The sequence below is a fragment of the Rhineura floridana genome, chromosome 12 (assembly GCF_030035675.1).
Source record: "Rhineura floridana isolate rRhiFlo1 chromosome 12, rRhiFlo1.hap2, whole genome shotgun sequence".
In the NCBI taxonomy this organism is placed as follows: Eukaryota; Metazoa; Chordata; class Lepidosauria; order Squamata; family Rhineuridae; genus Rhineura; species Rhineura floridana.
This window is the reverse complement of record NC_084491.1, coordinates 25,765,497-25,783,280: the sequence shown is the minus strand read 5'-3', so window position 1 is coordinate 25,783,280 and position 17,784 is coordinate 25,765,497. Positions and strand designations below refer to the sequence as shown.

Sequence of the window (17,784 nt, the reverse complement as noted above, 5' to 3'; positions counted from 1 at the left end):
TTTAAAGGATACATGTAATATCAGCCTGCCCACTCTTTAGTTTGGAATGTTAATTTATCTGTGCACCGTATTTATTTATTTTATTATTACATTTATACCCCACTTTTCCTCCAAGGAGCTCAAGTTGGTATATATGGTTATCCTCCCTCTCCATTTTATCTTCACAACAATCCTGGGAGGTAGGTTATGCTGACAGACTGTGATTGGCCCAAGGTCACCCAGTGAGCTTCATGGCTGAGTGGGGATTTGAACCCTGGTCTCCCGGGTCCCAGTCCAATACTCTATCCATTATGGCACACTGGCTCTTCATATTTATGGAAGCACATCGAGCCAAACATTTTAGGATAAGAACAAATCCTTTCTAAAAGCAGTTTCTCAAGAATCTCAGGCCAGAAATCTGGGTGCATGTTGTTATTGAGGCGTTGTTCTTTCTACATGTCATGCATCTTCCTAGTAATATCAAATCTCAAGTGCGTTCATAACACAGCATTTTCATTCGCTTCATGCAAACCCTCATCTATCCACCCCTAAGATTAAGCACATCCAGATGTGTCCAGTCAAATAATGATACTGATGCATCTGTTTAAGACCAAGTATTTTTCAGACAAGTGTGTGCCTTTTGGAACATTCAAATCAAACACTTAGATGGGTAAAAGACTTAACATTTTAATTGAAAAGGGTTGTTTCATGTGAATGACCCATATAAGTCCAGAAACAGGCAACTTAGTCCAAAAGTCTTGCTTTTCTGTCTTTCAAGAAAATACACTACAGAGTTCCTCATTCTGACTTTTGTACTGTCATAGGCACTATGCCTCTCAATACTAGTTGCTGGGAATCACAGCGTTGAAAGTGTTGTTGTACTCATGTCCTTCTTGCAGGCTTCCCATAGGTATCTGTTTGGCCACTGTGAGAACAGGATGCTGGACAAGATAAACCAAGGGTGGGAAACTGGATCAGGCTGGTGGGCTGATCAGATTCCTCCAAACAAAGCATTTCCCTCATCTGCAGATATCTGATCAGCCGATCAGCATGGACAGGGAGCCCTGCTTACAAAGGAACAACTGGGAACTCACTGTAAGCTCCTGGCTGTTCCGTTGTAGCCGCATCTGTACCTGTTCCACACTCGACATCATATATGGCATCAGCTGTGGGGCAGGTAGGTGTGGTTTGTGGGGAATGTTCTGGTGGGCCAAACTGGGGCCTGTGCCAGCCTTAATTAGGCCTGCGGGCCCCTGGGGGTCCCTCACCACTGAGATAGGCCTTTGGTCTGATCCAGCAGGGCTCTTCTCATGTCTCATGTAGTATACCTTAACCCTTGAAGCACCAACAGCTACATTCATACTAACAGTTTGCTGCAAGTTTATGCGTAAAGAGTAAAAATGTGGTAGGATTCACATTTCTGAGGCAGTTAATCAAGTCTATTAGTTATTGCTTTTAATGAATCTCACAAAATTTTGTGAATACAAAAAGGGGGTTCTTTGAAATCCTTGACACATTAGATAAAAAATGAAATAAATGACAAGTTGAATTAATAACAGCAACATTATACAATTTATCCTATTTTGGTTGTGGGGATACATTTTTGCTCAAAAAGCAATAGAAATAATTGCTGTTGTGAGATGCTATTGCTCACCACCCCTACAGCTCACCTCACACTATTCTTAATTTGTTTTATTTGCTTCTATATGTTTTTGTGTGTTGTTTTTATTGGTTTTAGGTTGCATTTTTGTTTTAATTACATATTGAATGGTACCGTCTGTGCTAATCCTACTCAGAGTAGATCCATTTGAAGTTAATAGGCATGACTAACTTAGGTTCATTAATTTCAATGGGTCTACTGTGAGTAGGACTTAGTTGAATACAACCCATTCATTGTTTTTCAGACTACACCCCACTCAGATATTTTTGAAATATTAAGCAATTTATAAATGCTTTAAAAATAAATAAATAAATAAAATACTCAGGCCTTTCTAAAGTCACTCGCTTCTTGGGGGAAGACAATGACATAACATGAATGTCTGATGTAGCCCTAACTTTTGTAACTCCTTCTTCTTTCCTAACACTACCCACTTTCATACAAGAAACCATGGAGAAAATAGGAGAGGACTGAAAAAAACTGTGCGCATACGCACGTACGGACACGGATACACACACACACACACACAATGTTTTAGGGGGCATATAGGACTCTACAAAGTGTAGCTATCATCCCACTAACTAAAATGGTCACAAAGGTTAACTATTAATCACACAGAAATAGTTTCACCCTCATGCAAGAAGCCCCATGTGCCAGGGAAGGCATAAAAAGTTCAGAGGCCAAGCTAATGATTCATCTGGTTTTACTCTGTATATTGGGACAAAAGCAGGAAAGTTTCAATGATGTAACAAGCCTAAAAGAGAAGCTTACGGAAAGGGTGAACACACATCCTATGGGCCAACCTATGAGAAGGTCCACAAAACCAGGTGGCAGGAGATAATTTGAGGGTCAACTCAAGGTCTTCCTATCTTGAATCAGCACAGGGCACAGGTGGAGAAGGCTGTAACAAAAACTCAGCTTCCCAGAATCTGATCTACAGGGAAGTTTTAACTGCAGCATAGGTGTGTTTTTATTTCTTAATGTTTTGTTCCATATACCCTTACTTCACTTACCTTAACCCAAAAATAAATAAATAAAATAAAATAAAAATTTCCAATGAAGAATAAAGGACTGAAGAGCTTTAAACTAAGGTTAGGGACTAATGTGACTTCCCAGGGAGCGAAAGTCAGGAGCTTCAAACTTTTGATCCTAACTGCTCTGGTGCCCAGAGGAGGGCAAGTGTCAAACATGTCAAACTGGGGAGCAGCAGGGATCACTCACACTAAACGGCCATATAATTAAAAGCCATGTGACAATGATTATTTGGCAAATGCTGTAAAATAAAAGGCATCCCTTTATCCCCTTACCTTGCTCTTTTTAGTGTCACCAGGGAAGTGGTGGTGCACCCTCCATTTGCTTTGTACATCACTCAGTATTCTGTGATGACTCTCACTTGGAAAAAGGGGGGATATGGGAAAAATCTGTAGAGTGAAATGGTTATCCATGCACCCTGTTTTTCTCATCGAAATTTGGAAGGATATTCACAAGTATTCAATTCTCCTTTGCAAAACTGAAGTGTGTCCATAGCCAAATATGCATAGATGTGAAATACTCCCACGACTAAAACAATTACATGTGCCATGGAGTTTGACAAAAACATCATGTTGTGGTCATTATACTTCAAGAGACGCAGGAATGCTCCCAACATAACATCACATTGCAAGCTTCCCAGCCCCCTTCATGCAATGATGTGTCTATGACATAACATCAGAGAGGGCAACTCAACACAGGGATTTTATTGATGTCAGCAAGTCTGCGGCCTGCACAACATGCAAATCCAGTCCAAAACAGAATTATACAACCAATAATACTCCACAAATGTTTTTGTGTGCATTCTGAGAGGCTCCAGTGATTATTGCAATGCTTGAACGTTATAAGAATCTTGTAGCATTGCTGCCGGTACAACTATTTTTAAAATTGTTGTAACCCACCCTGGGACCTTTGGGTGAAGGGTGGGTAATAAATGATGGTGTTATGATAACTACTACTACTATTCTAGCTGATTAAAAGGAGGCATAATGTGTTGGAACTTCCTGTTTTTCTGATTTAATGTAACCTACCAAAAAGGTGCACGTTGGGCCTTTCTAAGGTTTGTAGTGGACAAAGACCACTCTATATTTCTGAGACTTAGTAGAGATGTAGTTAACACCTCCACAGCAAAGCTGTGTTCTTATGGAAAGCTATTTTATTTGCTAACATCCAGCACCATATCCAGGCCAGATTCACATTCCTCCTCAGGAGCAGAACAAACATTTTAAAATCAAGAGCTATTGCCAAAGGTTTTGAATATGGAAGATTCTGGACCCCCCCCCCCCTTTGGAGACTGAGAACAAAAAATTGGAAGGCAACCAATATGCCAAGCACCTTTGGACAAAGGAAGCAGGATTTGTGAACATTTGACATGGAACAGGAAGAGAGCTTATCTCATTCCTATAAAACATACAAACAGTCCACTGTGACAGACCAGCCTTGCCCACAATGCAGAACTGTTTCCCTTCAACCTTTTACATTTTAACTGTAAAACTGAGCCTCCAAACTCAAAGCAGAATATAGCCAAAACTAACAACTCCAAAAGCAAAAATGAATGAAACATACAAGCAAGGTCCCTCGCCCCAAGAGAAGGAAAAGACAACTGTAACAGCAGCCGCTGCCACCTGTCAGCCAAGAGGAACATTTCCTGAGACAGAAAACTCTGGAAAATATTTAAAGAGCAAAATTCATTTTCAAAAAGTTCTAGTCATCCCTTGGGAAAAATACAATGCAAGGCATTGCATTAATATTCCTTGTTCATACAAAATTGGCACCAACAGCATTAATAAAGATCTGAGTACAAAAGCTCAAGCAGTTAAGTCTCCACAACTGTACGTGTGCTCACCTAATTCATTCATTGTAATTTACAGAAGCTAGAAGTTTGCTGCACAATCATAAACCTGGACAGCCTCTAATACCATCCCCCAATCATTCATCATCTTATCTGCTAAGTGCTACTTACCACTCATTTGCCTTAAGAAGGTGTCCTGTCAATATTCCAATGAAGGGTATGGAAACTCAATATGGGTGCAAATACTACCTGTATCTCTTATGCCTCTGGCCTAGTTGCTCCTGTATTGGTTTTTTGAAAATTCTGCACACAGAAGTGCAAGCTTTGGAATCCATCCATATAACAGAACCTCCACATCAAGATGTGTATAGGCAAAAAAAAGGTTCTCAACACATTGTGTCTCAAACCCTGTGCAACATCCGCAGCAGCCCACCATCACACACACTATTACGTTAGCCCTACAGAGTATATTTTCCCATATTCCCTCCTTCTACCAATAATTTGACATTTTTTAAAAGGTTCTTTAAAGTTTATAACTTTGATATCTGTGCTTTTATTGCATTTTTGTTAAATCATTTAATTCTCAAAGGTGTTATACAAATACATACAAAGAATACAGTCCATGTTGGTTAGGCAGAATGAAAGGAACAAGTAATTGAGGCCATTACTGCAGGACAGGTATGGGGAACCTGTGGCCCCTCCAGAGGTTGTTGGACTACAACACCCATCATCCTTGATCATAGCCATGTTGGCTGGGGCTGATAGGAGTTGAGAATTCAACAGCATATAGAAGGCCAAGTTTCCCCATGCCTGCACTAGGGAGGACAATGAAGTGAGAGGAGGAAACAATGCACTGGCACACTGAAAAACTGCAATGATTAAAGGTTGCTAATGAGATTCATACAGCTAGTGCTGAATCCTTGCTCTTTATGTAAAACTGGGTTGAAGATCTGTAATCAGATCTTAGTCTTCAAGGCTCCTACAACAGCCAATTGTGGAAAAGGCAGAGAGCCAGGGCTGTCATCTGTAGAAGGAGTATGTTTGGTATGCAGCTGGCCCCATGACCCCCAACTAGCTAGCGCAATGACCTACAGTACACTCTGAGCTCCTAGTACAGTAGAAGTAGTTTCCTAAATGACTGCCTTTGATCTGCTCTCCAAGCCCTAAGATCAAAGCATCTGGTTAGATTGGGGAAGTCCCTGGATCTGGCTGCTGTACAGCTCCAATCTGTTTCCAAACACTGAGTGGTGATGTGAGCTCACTTGCCGTTTACTGCAGAGTCATTTTAAAAGACATTCACAACACCCATAACCACTAGGACAGCAAGCGCTACCCCATTTGGTGAGTCAGCTTTCTAAGAAGCACTGGCAAGAGCTGAGAAGCCATGAAACCCAAAATAACCACAGAAGACGTGCAGAAAGTTCTACCCAATTAAAAGCCTTGTGTTGTCATTTTCCAGCTGGTTTATTTTATGCTCCACCCTTCTTTTCTACTCAACAGTCTTGGTCACAAAGGGGGCTTTCTAATCCATTTTGTAAGCAGTGAAGCTGCTGGCATGGGTGAAGCTGCCTCTATGAAGGTTGTATAAAGGCTCCTTCTCATTTTAAACAATTTAGAGGGCAGTATGTGGGGGTGGGGAAACCCAGCTAATGCTACATGGGCAGCGTGGAAAACTGCGTGCGCACACACCCCGAGTGCAAGACGGTGCCTCTCACACAGACGCTCACTGTACAGCCCATGTGTGTTAAAAAAAAGAGAGTTAATGGCACATTGAAGCTATGAAAGTTTCAAAATGGTTACATTCCAGAGAGATTAGAACAAGCCCTGGTTGCTTGTTACCTTCCCTCCTCCTCTGCAAGTGGGGGAATGAAAAGGATTTTAACCATTTCTCTCCCACATGCTGTTGTGCCACACACACAGTACAATGCTCCCTGCTGTCTGCACATTAACCTGCCATTTGCCAAATAGCTTCCCCTCAGCTGGGGATTAACATCCACCAATTCAAACAACAATCCAGTGGCCCTGCAATCCTAGGCAGGAACAATGGTGTGCAGACAACAGGCCTTGGCTTGCCCAGGACTGCTATAGTCTGCATGTCAGCAGTCTCCTCTCTGGGAGAAGCCTGCAGCAAACCAGGAGGAGGAGGAGGAGGAAGGAAAAACAAAAGAGTTGCTATAACCAATTAGGAACTTTAATGACCAGATTTCCTGCCCTTGTTACATACACATGGTGAAGATGTTATCCTGACATGAGCAAGATTTATTCTAGTTTTGAACCACCCTTACCCAGAATATTCAGAACTGATCATACATGTGTCTTCTCTTTATAGATCAGGCTCTCACATGAACCTTTCTGCACATCTCATAATGTATTATCATTTTTTTGCAAACAATTTTTATATTCCTCTCTCACACAGTTGGGCAATACTATGGATTCTGGAGGGTTTTTTCCCCTTATGGTCCAAGACAGTTATCTTTGCTTTTCATGTATTTTTATACATAGAAATAAGGAGGAGCCAATGCCATGTTATCAGTTATCCATCTTACACCAGCCTATGTCACTGTAAAAAAATGCTTAAAATGTCATCTGAAAAATTTCACATCATACAATTTTCCCCAAATGGTCACCTGAAAACTCCACAAAATCTTTCCCTGAAACTGCCCAGCCAATTCCATTTCACACCCTGAAAAAAAAAGTCTGTATAAAAGACAGTCCTCAACATCCGTTCCATATTCCAATATTCTTTCACATTTTATTGCACCCATGAAGCAGAACCTAGGAAGGTGTTATATAAATAGTGACAGGCTTGATTCTCAATACCTGAATCACTGTGGCAGAGAGTTCCCACCCCACCCCATCTCCACATGCACCCCACCTATGCACCTTTTTACTTTTTCATAGTTAAGTGAAAGGTTACTATACATTTCTATGTGGAAAAGAAATGTGCTTCACTTAACGACAACATTGCCGTGGTGGGGGTGGGGAACCCACACTGGAGGCCTGGACAGGGCACCACCAGCAGAAACCCCATGAAGGGAGCAATGTTCCTCCTCAGGGCAACTCCAGGGTTACAGAGAAGGGGCAAAACACTTCAGATAGTTTCTCACTGTTTTCCTCCACCCCAAACACAGCTTCTGTATTGAGCATGAGTGATCCTTACAGACTCCTCAGGGCCTAGAGACAGTGTTCTGTTTGGAAGAAGAGGGAACATGAACATGTTTATAAAAGGTGACTGTAGGAACAGATGAAAAATGAAATGGACTGCCTTCAAATCGATTCCAATTTATGGGCAACGCTATGAATAGGGTTTTCATGGTAAGCGGTATTCAGAGATGGTTTTACTATTGCCTTCTTCTGAGGCTGAGAGGCAAGGACTGGCCCAAGGTCACCCAGTGAGCTTCATGGTTATGTGGGGATTCAAATTCTGGTCTCTCAGGTCATAGTCCAACACCTTACCCAATACACCACACTCGTAGGAACATATAATACAAAACCAAACTCTCCCCATGGCACTGACCAAGAAGAGATAGGGCTGGGTTGCTCCCTTATCTTCCAGTCCAATCAAAGAGACACAAAATAAGGTGGATCAAGGAGGTGCTAAAGCCAGTGTGGTGTAGTGGTTAAGGTGCTGGACTACGACCTGGGAGACCAGGGTTCGAATCCCCACATAGCCATGAAGCTCACTGGGTGACCTTGGGCCAGTCCCTGCCTCTCAGCCTCAGAGGAAGGCAATAGTAAAACCATCCTATTCATAGGGTCACCATAAGTCAGGATTGACTTGAAGGCAGTCCATTTCCATTTCAATGCCTCATTGGCAACTCACAGGGCTCCTGGTTCATATTGGATTGCTGTACCTTGCCCCAGGGAATCAATGGTTCTCTGCTAAAAGAAAAGAGAATGCACAGCCCTTCTCTCACTTAAACAGCAAATTCACAGGTAACAGTGCGCTTTAAGGGTGATCCCATGTACCCTAGCAATTACTACCACTACTGGTGAAGAACAGAGGTGCATATAATGGTTAAAAAAACGTTGCCAATGGTTGCTGACAACCAACACAGCACAGAATTCACAAACAGCTGTATAAGTGTATCCAAACAATGTTCAAGGATGTTATTTACTTGTTTAATTTCTGAAGTTGCTACATATGGATACTTACTGCTCTTAGCATAAGCTGCCAGGGCGGGCAGTATACAATTAAATAATAATACACAATAAAATTCCACAAAGTAATATCAGCAATAATCAACAAAAGTTAACTTAACTAGAGGGGCACTGCTAGCCATTCAAAAAAAACATCCAGGGCCCAGACCCAAAAGACAGAAACAGCATACGATTTGTACATGATAATTTATATACAGATATGCAAATCTAGAAATAAATATTAGAATTTAAATTTCACAAACACGAGTCAACTAATTTCCCATCCAAATCACCCCAAATATCTTCTCTGTGAGTTATAACCACTGGGAGCCCCTTTTCCTACGAAACAGTAAAAGGTGTGTTCACTAAGAAGAAACTAATCCATTAGGATAACCTGATGTGAGGTTGTCAAAGGAAAAAAAAGTACAGGATACAAGAGCCCTTTTTGGGGTGGCTGTCAAATTGGCACCTCAACTCTCAGCAGGGCTCCTCTTTCAGTAGGCTTGATTGGTTCACACACTTACTACAACTCTTTCTGGAAAACCTGGTTCCTTCCTTCCTTTTCAGGGTGTTTATTTTTATTTAAATAAACACAAGAAAGGGGTAACTTTTAAAAAAATTGCCAAAGAAGAAAGAGCACAATTCGTTAAAAATCAAATTAATCCCCTCTTCCATTTGCAATACACTTGAAATCAAAAGGAAAAGAGACAGAAAGTTACTCTGTACTCTGAAAGCCTCCTTAGGCTCACTCCTGGGGAGTGCTAAGTGTTTTAAATATAGCCAGAACAGCATTTCAGTGGTAATTAAGGTAAGTAACTTTATATATAAATGTGATAATAAAATGGCACCAACAGGAAAGATAATTCTTTCTATGAACTAGTAAGGGAGTCTGATTTTTCCTCCTCCTTCCCAATCTCTTTTCCTTTCTTGTCAAGTCCTTTAGATTCTTGTCCTTTAGCCAAATGGCAGAGATTGTTTTATTACTGATAAGCCATTCAAGGAGTGTTTTTTGGCAGGAAAGGGGGGTATAATAATAGTAAGGAGGCACCGAATGGCAATAGGTTCATTTGTCTACAAGTGTCAAATATATATGTTGAAATTCCAACCCTTTAAAATGAAAAAAAAATCCCACTAAGGCTATTGACACCTGCAGAGATTGTGCCATCTTCTGTTCTAAAAAAGAAGTCAGACTTCCTACAGTCTAAGAAGGGACAGAAGCGCCTCAAGGAAAAACGCAAGAGGACAATGATTGGATGATGGTGTTGTGTGGATGCCTCATAAAAAGAGTGAACAAAGCATGGCAATTCCACACTAAATGTATTGTACAGTAGAGTAGCGTATCCTACAACTTTGCCTGCAGCTTTTTCCTGATCCTTGATTCGGAAAACATGATGCTTGCTACTATAGAGATGGGGGCGAATTTAGGCATTTTCAGATTTGTTGCCGAATTGTCAAATCCATAAATCCTGTGTATCTTCTGATCGGGTTTGACTAATGCTTGCGACTGTCAGTGACACCGTTTAAAAAAAAACAAAAAAAAAATCCATGGGTAATTTGACATCATTATTAACGTAAACAGCTTTGCTCTGAAGTGCTGCAATGTGTACTCTTTTGAAGTTCTGTCTCATTGAGGTGATAACAATCACCATTAACATCTTTGGTCAGCACCACACTAACCTGAGGCAAGAGACAGAATTGACAGGCAATGATCTGCCTAATTTAAATTTAAATAGAAAACCCAAGAGACCATTGGTAGAAAGATTGCCAACCGCATTTTGCTAGCTATTACAAGCAGATCGGAAATAACAAAAGAAAAATGGGGGGGAGAGATGTTGTGGATGGGCACCACAAGCCAGTTGTGAAAACCAAAACATAGACCAGAACCCCATCCCCCCCCTCTCTCTCTCTCTCTCACTCACTGAGAGAGAGAGAGAGAGAGAGAGAGAGAGAGAGAGAGAGAGAGAGAGAGAGAGAGAGAGAAAGAGAGAGAGAGAGAGAGAGAGTTACATTACCATAGTGAGTTTTACCTAAAATCATCCTGTTGCAAGATAGGGAAATTTCACTACAAATAGAAACCTAGGTCTAGCTTAAGCTGTTTCTGAAACATTTTTCAAAGCTATTTTTAATTTGCATTTTTTCCATTTCATTCTATCCCAAGCAGTTTCTTACCAATGTTTTTTATCTGTTGTAAACCGCCCAGAGAGCTTCGGCTATGGGGCGGTATATAAATTGAATTAATAAATATAAATAAATAAATAAACCCATTTATAAAAAAACCCATAAAATAGTAAAACTTTAATGAGTCAACAGGGCAAATAGTGGGGATAAAATAACACTATTTGGAATGAAGTTTATAACCAGCACTTTCCTTTCCAAACATGTAAAACAAAAAATAATCTAGTCAATTAAAATACAAAAAACCCACCAATGCTAAAAACAGTATAAAACTAAAGCAAGGAACCAGAACAAAATACATACATAATTGCAATTAGACAGCAATAAACTCAAAAAAAAATCTTCAAATGCCAAGAGAAAGAGAAAGGTCAGGGTGTTCCACATATGGGGTGCAGCCACACAGAAAGCCCTCTTGTGTGATGTCACCAATTGTGCCTGTGAAAGGCAGTAACAAGCACAAGATGTCCTCATAGATCTTAAGATGGTGGGCATATTCACATGGAAGGAGGTAGTCCTTCAATAGCCTGGTAGTAGGCTGTTAAGAGCTTTAAAAGGTTGCTAACCGGAACCTTGGATTGCATTCAGAAATGAACTGGTAGCCAGTGCTGTGATATAATAAATGGGTCACAGAATCCCAACACTTGGCACCGGTCAAGATTTTCACAGCAGCATTATGCACTAATAGAACTTTCTGAGTAAGCAACATAGAATGGCCCAACTGAGACATAACTAACATGTTTCATCATGACTGAGACTACATTCCAATAACATAGTAGATTTAAAAACAACAACAGATATACAGTACATAATAAATGAGAGGCAGCAATCACAAAAACAAGACAATATAAATATGCTAATTGTTCTTTAAATTGTCATCAACAGTATATATGGCTGAATATTTTCTTGCATCTTACTGCATCAGTATATAATGAAACCGCTTCATTTCTCAATAAACAAATGATCAAGTTGTCTGACCTCCCTCATTCTTGCAATGAAGAAATTTTTACCATATGTGCCAGTTCCCATAACGTTACTATCCAATGTCCTAATACAGGTATTTAAAATATTACACTTCCCTGGAATTGGTTCCAGGATGATTTACACAATAAAAAGTATCAAAATAAAAACACATGATAAAAATCAAACCAAAGAGCTTTGGCTCGTTCAAGGAACTTCCCTTTCAGAGAGCATTATAAAATACTGAAACATGTCAATCTAATTTCTGACAAAGAAGGCAACACACATAAGGGAACCATCTAAAAATCTACTTTATATGGAGATGTTCTCTAAGATGCCCTGGTCTTGGACCACTTGCAGCCTTAAAAATCTTTCTGTGCAATGGTTTCAAGTTAAAAACATTATCCTTTCTAACACCAAAAACAAAGGGCAAATGCAACTCTAGCGCACTGTCAAGACATGGCAAAAGATACTGGGTGGTATTCAACACTAACCATACTTGGAGTAGCGCCAATGAAATTAGTAAGACATGTCTAACTTAGGTTCATTAATAGGCTTACTCTAAGTAGAAGTTAGTTGGATACAGCCAACAGTTTATACAAACGGTTTCATAAGAATAAAGTGCAAAATCAGTCATACTATTTTCCAAAATGCAGCCATCATTTTGCAACCAACTTCCCATAAATTCCACTGCACTGGTAGGGACAAAGAAGGGATTAAAAATGTAAAAGCTTTACAAATAAAGCTACTTTGTTTCTAAACAGCTAATCTAAAATGTGTCCTCAATGCATTTGCACTACCCAATCCACCCCCACATCCACAAGCGGCGCTTCCTTTGCCTGTTTACATAGCTACAGTATTAACTGCTGGATCACCAAGTTTTTACCCCCACCCTTAACAATTAAATAAAGTATTTAGAAAGGGTGGTGTAAAGACAGGACCATTTCCTTCCAAACATAATTCATCAGAACATATTTGCTCCTTGAGGGATGCATGCTAAACTTTAAACTGCAGTTTGTTTGTTGATGTAATGTGACAGATCACAAGTCTGCATCCTAACAGCTACAAGAGTTCTAGCAGGACACTTTGTCTCAGGACTATTTAACCATAGGAATGAAAATGTTTTAAATCTGCAAATTCCAAAAGCATAACTACAAAAGAAAAACTTTTCCAAATTGGGTTATGTGTAAGGGAATGCAAAATTCCAGATTATAAAACCACAGTGTCGCTTACATTCCTTAACAAGGGCAAACGGATGGAACCCTTGGGCCTCTGTGGCTGTTCATCTTTAGACTCTCAAGAAAATACGTGTGCACTCCTATCCCTCAGCTTTCAGTTATGAAGACTGTAGGCCCTTGTTATTGGATTTTCCTCGCTGCCTCAAGCTTTTGTCTGTCTGCTGGTACTCACACGAGACAGTGTAGTATCTGTACTTGGCACTTGCTTCAAATGGGGGAAAGTGCTTGCCCTCCCCCTAAATTACTGTACCTTCTGAAGCAAAACAAAGAGTGAACAAAAATCCTTCTATGCTTTCCAAGCATCCATCTAGCCCTGTTACAGGTCAAAATCTGAGTCAAATATAAAATGTACATCTTGTTCAACATCAGTTCTGGGTGAAGTTTGAAACATATCCTCCATAAACACTAAATGGCTGGAGAAAGTACTCTGGGAGAGGTTGGGGGTCAGGTTGAGAACTGTCAGAGAACCTATGTGGAGAAAAGCTCAAAGAGATACAAGTTGGGGAAAGGAAAGAGCAAACTGATGTTATGGCCATACTCAGGGCAGAGCTGCAGGAAGTCTCTGAAAGGCAACAGGGCCTCTCACCCCATGGGAAAAGGGAAGAGGCAGAACACTAGAGCTGCAAATCCAGGCATACCAAGGTTGAACAGGATGGTGGCAACAAGTGGGTCAAAGGTCAACCAGCCAGCCTGCTCTGGTTTCCATGGATATGTGGCCTATTCATACAGTGCACAGAGGGCTCTTCACAGCCACTTACACACAATTGAGCTACTACTCAAAGCTCTGCAGGCCTGTCTTGGGTGCACAGCACATTAGATGGGAAAGTTTAGGGGAGTCAATTAAAACAAAGAATTAGGCTGAACAGAACTAGTCCTACAGAATGTAAGAGACACTGTCACAGTTGCCTCCTCAAAGGAGATGGGTAGATGCCAGTGCAGTGTGAAGGAAATAGCCTGCAAATTTTACTCTGGTACGATGTTACCTGCATGTCATTAATGCTGTCAGCCTAAAACCATACCAAGTACCACCAATGGTGAAAAATGCTCACAGGAGTTATTGAACAGCAAAGAATAATGGAAGAAAGCTTCCCCCCGCCCCCCAGAAGCTAGGGCTTTTTTTTATTCATTTAGATTTAGATTTTTCAGCCATAAGGGCCTCTAAAGCAGCTTACAATGAAAATATGGAAAACCTTGACATTAATTTCTGTCACGCAATACCTAAACACTAGTAGCATTTCAATTCATATTCAGATAAATACCACCTTAGTTCTAAGACATTTTGACAGAATAAAAAGTGTCTTCACAGACTTCTGAAATACTGCAAAAGCACAAACTCAGGAAATTTCCCTGGGGAGGGTATTCCACAATGCAGATGCATTATATTAAAAGATGTTCATCATATCCTCCAAGACCAGAGATTCCCAATCTTTTTATGCCCAGGGGCTTATTTGATAATCAAAGAAATGCTTGTGGGACCTACAAAATACTCACTTCACAGAAGAAATACTGTTGGTGCTTGGAAAAATCTACTTCCTTGACAGGCAAAATCTACACCTACACATGAAAACAAGTAAAACAGACAAAAAAGGCAACCCCCATCAAGCAACCCATCAAAAGCTCACACTCAATTTTTGGTAAAAAAATAAATAAATAAATAAACGTGTGCTTCAACAGGTGCCGTGGGGAGTGTTTGAGAGTGCTGTGATGCCCACTGTTGCCACATTGGAAACCTCAGCTCCAGATAATGACTGCCCCCAAAACAACGTATCTGCTGCTTAGATACGTTGAGAGAAGTAGGGGAATCACATATGAGAGAATATATTTCTTTCAGTATCCTGGGCCCAGACCATTAGGGTTGGGGAAATAGTGGCTATCTAACTGCCATCACCCTCAGACATCATGGACAACAACCAGGGATAATGGGAGTTGTAGTCCAGCAACATCTGGAGGGCTCCAAGTTTCCTACTCCTGATTTAAGATGTTAAAGCTAGCACTCTGAATTTGGCCCAAAAATAAAACTTGCAATGTATAATTGCAGTGAGCACTATAACTAAAAATGTGTTGCCACATTATGAAGTAGCTTAAGTATCTGGACTGCCTTCAGGGGCAACACCACGTAAAGCACATTACAGTAGCAAAGGTTACCAATTAGAATGTCCTTGTGTCCCACTTTACGGAAGACAGTCCTCTATTTAAACTGGATGGTTTAAAGATGAACCATGACTAGAAGGGAGAGCATGGCTTTAAAGTTGCCCATCAACAGGCGACACCTAGACTGCAGATCAGCAGCCACACAGATCATTTTGTCATTCTTCATCACTACAGTGAGATTATTACATTTTTATTTAAAATGTTAAATTTGTATACATACATATACATCAACATAGACAAATCTGTGCATTCTTTTTTGGCAAAGCTTCAGTGCTCAGTGTTGTATAGTGGTTAAGGTGTTGGACTATGACCTGGGAGACCAGGGTTTGAATCCCCACATAGCCATGAAGCGCACTGGGTGACCTTGGGCCAGTCACTGCCTCTCAGCCTCATGAAAATCCTATTCATAGGGTCGCCATAAGTTGGAATCTCTACATCTCAGTGCTTACCCTAGACTTTCACAAAGTTAACATTTTCCCCATTAATCAGGAAACAGTTTTTAAATTGCAATTAAAATTTACCTTCTCCCTTCATTTCCTAAACTTATCCTTTCCCCACTCTTATTTATTTCAGCGCATACATACATCCACATACATTTTCCCCTTCCAAAGCCCATATTAATCCTTAAGAGGACAGCTTGTAGTTGTCTGTGAAAGTCACAATTTCACAGACAGCCCAGGGAAGAAACTTATTTCCTTTCACAGGATTTTGAAGAGAAACATTCATGCCAGTATCATAGACCCAGTAAGACTTCATGATCCTATGACTGTTAAGATCTCTGCAACCTCTCTTCCTTGAGAAGCAAAAGCTTTTCACTACCAGTGAAACAGGAGCAACAGAAATAGTATCCCTCCACTTCATCCCAGCTGAGAGAAAGTGCAAAACTGTTGGCAGCCTCAATAAACCATGCTATTTTCAATCCTGCAGTGTAATAGGCAGCAGGATTCTTGCCATTCCAGCCATAAGATCCTCTTGAGATAAGGGAACAATGACAGCATACCCCTCCCACCCAAGAGATAGATTGCCCCACCCCTTTTCTTATTCAAAGCCAGGGAAAATGTCTTTCAGAGAGAAGGAAAGTGAATGTGTTTCACACACTTCCCTTTTGTTTCATGAAGAAAGAAAAGGCCACATGGTATACAAGCAGAAAATAAAATACATGCTGGATTTTTAGTTGATTTTAGACAGCAGCTGAGAGCCAAGAATCAGACACAGTAGCTACTATTTCACACAGGTAAAGATCCAGGCTCTTTTGGAAGTCTTTGTGGCTCTTCCAGGTCAGGAAAGAGTCACCACAGAGCCTTTAGAATAGGGGTGGTTAACCTGTGGCCCTTCAAGTTGTTGCTGAACTACAAATCCCATCATCCGTGACCATTGGCCATGCTGGCTGGGGCTGATGACAGCTGTAGTTCAGCATCATCTAGAAGGCCTCAGCTATAGAGCCACTTCATCTGACTGGGAACCCTTCAACTTATGTAGTACAGGCACCTCCAAACAGCTTGCCATATTCTTGAAATGTTGCTGATTCTAAGATCCAAGACACTATTCACATTTGGAACCTGTGTGTGGTATTCAATGCTACTCCTATTCAGATTAGACCCACTGAAATTAATAGACATGACTAACTTAAGGTTCATTAGTTTCAGTGGGTGTACTCTGAGTATATAGAACTTAGTTGAAGTTTTGAAAGCAACCATCAAGATACTAGCACAGGATTGTATTCAACTAAAAAGAACACCAATCAACATTTTGTTTATGGCAGCACTAACACCACAATCCTGCTATTCTCACTCACTTTCTGCATCTGTTGATGATGTCTCTTGAAGGGTAACATTATTTAATTTGAGTAAGAGTTCTACATGAAGTTTTTTTTCAGCCAGATCATAGAATTGTTCATATGGAGTTGGAGGGGAACCTGTAGGCCACTGAGCCTAACCTTCTGCTTAAAATCCAGAGCTAGAACATCTCCAAGTGATAGTTTTCCTCTGCTTTCTGCTTCAAGACCTCCAGAGAGGGAGAGTCCTTCATCCCCCTCCAGCTACCCAATTTCATTGCTTAAACTGCCCTTACTATGAAGACATTTCTCCCACTTCATCACCTAAAATCCACTCTTCTGTAACGTAAGCCCATTAGATCTAGTCCTGCACTTTGGAGCAGCAAAGAAGAAGTCCTTAGCTTCTTTTAAGTGGCAGCCCTTCAAATATCTGAAGAATGCCATCATTCCCCCCCCCCGTTTTCACCTTCCGGCTAAACATCTATACCCAGTTTAACCATTTTTTATAAGATTTATTTTCCATACTGCTGACCATCTTTGTTTTCCCTACCTAAACCCTTTCCAGTTTTACATTCTTAGTGCAGCACCCAGAACTAAACACAATATTCCAGTTTACACCTAGTAAAGAACAAAATGGAATGGTTATTTCTCATGACATGGAAACTATGGTTCTATTAAGGAGGCCTTTTGCCTAAAATCACATTAGCCTTTTTTCCAGCCACATCACACTACTGAATCATTCTCAGTGTGTGATAAACTGGAATCCCAAGAGGCCTTTTCACATGCACTGCTGCCATACCAGGTATTCTCCATCCTATACCATTGCTTCCCTCCCACTCTCCAAAATGCAGACTTTTTCATTTGTCTCTGCTAAATTCCATTTCATTAGCTT

The 17,784-nt window shown here is 40.6% G+C and overlaps 1 protein-coding gene across 2 annotated transcripts in view; it reads right to left on the bottom strand.

Moving 5' to 3' along the window:
* Positions 1 to 17,784, bottom strand: part of TCF7L1 (transcription factor 7 like 1) — a 102,698-nt gene that overhangs the window by 24,457 nt on the left and 60,457 nt on the right. The gene's annotated exons all lie outside the window — the stretch shown is intronic.